Source organism: Gracilinanus agilis, chromosome 1 (genome assembly GCF_016433145.1).
Source record: "Gracilinanus agilis isolate LMUSP501 chromosome 1, AgileGrace, whole genome shotgun sequence".
NCBI classification, from domain to species: Eukaryota; Metazoa; Chordata; class Mammalia; order Didelphimorphia; family Didelphidae; genus Gracilinanus; species Gracilinanus agilis.
This window is the reverse complement of record NC_058130.1, coordinates 640,487,898-640,491,466: the sequence shown is the minus strand read 5'-3', so window position 1 is coordinate 640,491,466 and position 3,569 is coordinate 640,487,898. Positions and strand designations below refer to the sequence as shown.

Sequence of the window (3,569 nt, the reverse complement as noted above, 5' to 3'; positions counted from 1 at the left end):
TGCCAAGAACAGTGAGAAATTAAGGACATATGGGAAAATAAAAATACAATATCTTCCCTTAATGACTTTAATATTTAGTTGTGAAAACAAAGCATTTAGAAAACAATCAAATGTGGAAAAGACTATATTCATTTTTTCTTTATTTGAAAAAAATCTTATTTTCCCAATTATATGTAAAAGTAACTTTAATGTGTTTTTTGAAATGATAAGATCTAAATTGTCTCCCTCCATTACTTCCCTTCCTCCTCCCTGAGATGATAAGCAATCTGATCTGGATTGTGCATGCATGATCATGCAAAGCATATTTCTATATTGGAAATGCTGTGAAAAAATACTCATTTAAAACTCAACCCCCCAAATAAAAACACTCACAAAAAAAATAAAGTGAAAAACAATATGCTTCCATCTGCATTCAGACTCTATCAGTTCTCGCTCTGGAGATGGTTAGCATTCTTTGTCATAAGTCCTTTAGAATTCTGTTTAGGTCATTGTATTGCTGAGAATAGCTGTCTTTCACAGCTGATCATCATAAGATATATGCTGATAATGTGTGCAATGTTCTCTAGGTTCTGCTTTTTTCACTTTGCATCAGTTCATATAGGTCTTTCCAGTTTTTTCTGAAGCCTTCCCACTCATCATTTCTTAGAGCACACTAGTATTCCATCACAATCATATACCATAATTTGTTCAGCCATTCCTCAATTGAAGGAGTTTCCCTGGGAAGAATCCAGCACAACCACATCAAGGCTGGCCTGGACCAGCAAGCCCAGCGGGTACTTGTCATCCTCACGGGTGCCAATGACTGCCCCACACAAAAGCTGCTTCTTGGTGTCCTTGGAGGCCAGTGGGTAGTCCTGATTCTTCTTCCTACAGGCAACGATGGCCACTTAACCACAGGCAGCTTCCTTTTCTTGCCCCGCTGTAGTATTTCATTGGCTTCCTTTAACCTGTTGTCAGCAGGAGCCACCACCAGATCCGCCCACCTGGTCTTGATCTCTCCTAGGAAACGGTCATATTCCTCCTCCTTAAGAAAGTCAATGTCAGGAGAGGAAATGATACCCACCAGACAGGCTGTCCATCTTGTCATCGTCTGTGATTGGGATTCCACAGAAGCCATGCCTTGCCTTGGCTTCAAAGACATCTCTTGACACGATCTTTGGGGCTCAGGACCCCTGCTCATATTTCTTCACTTTTTGTACTTCATTGGCCTGGAATTCTGGTTGCAGTTATGATGAAAAAAGCAAGTACCTTCTGAAAGTGCCATGGAAATGGCCATCCCAGCTGGCCTCGGTGTCTGTGTCCGTGGGAGATGACACGAGTGGGGTTTTCAGGGTTATCTTCTTGGTAAGTCCTGACATTAGGTCCACTTGATCAGGTGTGAAGTCTATATATCGGAGGAGGAGGAGGAGGAGGAGGAGGAGGAGGAGGAGGAGGAGGAGGAGGAGGAGGAGGAGGAAGTCGTTGTATGTAAGCCTGTCCTCGAAGTTGAAGAGCTGCTGCGCTGTGAGCCCTTCATCTGGAAGGTAACAAGTCCCTACGCTGATGAGATAGTCTGTAGTGGTGGGGACGGGAGAAGACCGGAGAGGATGGGAGGAGGGGAGGAGGAGGTGGGCTGGGCTGGCTGGAGGTCCGACTCCAACCGGTGGGGCTGATGCTTCTCCCACAGAGATGGACATCCCCTCAATTTCCAGTTCTTTGCTACCACAAAAAGAACTGCTATAAATGGTTTTGTACAAATAGGTCCTTTTGTCTTTTTAAAAATCTCTTTGAGATACAGACCTAGTAGGATTATTATTGGAACAAAGGGTATACAATTAATAGCCCTTTGGACATAGTTCCAAATTTCCATCCGGAATGATGGGATCACTTGCAACTTTACGGTATTTTGCCATATCCCCTCCAACATTTTTCACTTTCCTTTACTGTCATATTAGCCAGTCTTACAAATGTGAGGTGGTTCCTTAGGATTGTTTTAATTTGTATTTCTCAAATCAATACTGGTTTAGAATAATTTTTCATATGATTTATAGATAGCTTTCATTTCTTCATCTGAAAATTGCTTATTCGTATCCTTTGACCATTTGTCAATTAGGAAATGATTTGTATTCTTAAAAATTTGACTCAGTGGGGCAGTTGGGTAGCTCAGTGGATTGAGAGTCAGGCCTAGAGATGGGAGGTCCTAGGTTCAAATCTGACCTCAGACACTTCCTAGCTGTGTGACCCTGGGCAAGTCACTTAACCCCCATTGTCTCGCCCTTACCACTCTTCTGCCTTGGAAGCAATACACAGTATTGATTCCAAGACGAAGGTAAGGTTTTAAAAAAAAATTTCTTTTACTCGGTTCTCTATATATTTGAGAAATAAGGCCTTTATCAGAGAAATTTACTGTAAAATTTTTTTCCCAGTTTGTTGTTTCACTTCTAATCTTGCTTGCATTGGTTGTATTTGTACAAAAGCTTTTTTTTTTAATTTAATATACTCAATATTATTGATTCTATATCTCATAATGTTTTCTATCTCTTGTTTGATCATAAATTCTTCTCTTCTCCAAAGATCTGACAGGTAAACTATTCCATGCTCCCCAAATTTGCTTATGGTATCACTACTTTTATCTAAATCATATGCCCATTTGACTTTATTTTGGTATAGAGTGTGAGATATTGGTCTATACCTAGTTTCTACTATACTCTTTTCCAATTTTACTAGCAGTTTTTGCCAAATAATGAGTTCTTGTCCCAAAAGACAATGTCTTTCAGTTTATCAAATACTAAATTGCTATGGTCATTTACAATTGTATTTTGTGTACCTAATCTATTCCATTGATCTAGCATCCTATTTCATAGCTGATATCAGAGTGTTTTAATGATTACTGTTTTAAAGTACAGTTAGAGATCTGGTACAACTAGGCCATCTTCTTTGACATTTTTTTTCCATTCATTCCCTCTATGTTCTTGACCTTTTATTCTTCTGGGTAAATTTTGTTATTATTTTTTGAGCTCTATAAAATACTTTTTGGTAGTTTGATCTCTATAGAACTGAATAAGTAAATTAATTTTGGTAGAATTATCATTTTTATTATATCAGCTTGACCTATCCATGAGCAATTAACATTTTCCCAATTGTTTAGATCTGACTATTTGTGTGGAAAGTGTTTTGTAATTGTGTTCATATAATTCCTGTGCTTGTCTTGGCAAACAAATTCCCAGGTATTTTGTATTTTCTAGAGTTATTTTATTTTATTTTATTTTTAAACCCTTAACTTCTGTGTATTGGCTCCTTGGTGGAAGAGTGGTAAGGGTAGGCAATGGGGGTCAAGTGACTTGCCCAGGGTCACACAGCTGGGAAGTGTCTGAGGCCAGATTTGAACCTAGGACCTCCCGTCTCTAGGCCTGACTCTCAGTCGAGCTACCCAGCTGCCCCCTTTTAGAGTTATTTTAAATGGAATGTCTCTATCTCTTGCTGCTGGACTTTGTTGGTAATATATAAAAATGCTGATGATTTAATAGGTTTATTTCTGTCCTAAAATTTTGCTAAAGTTTCAAATAATTTTTGTAGTTGATTCTCCAAGT

The 3,569-nt window shown here is 38.9% G+C and overlaps 1 pseudogene; it reads right to left on the bottom strand.

The window, feature by feature from the left end:
• Nucleotides 1–698: 698 nt before the first annotated feature.
• LOC123255122 lies at nucleotides 699–1,676 on the bottom strand (annotated as a pseudogene).
• Nucleotides 1,677–3,569: the final 1,893 nt, after the last annotated feature.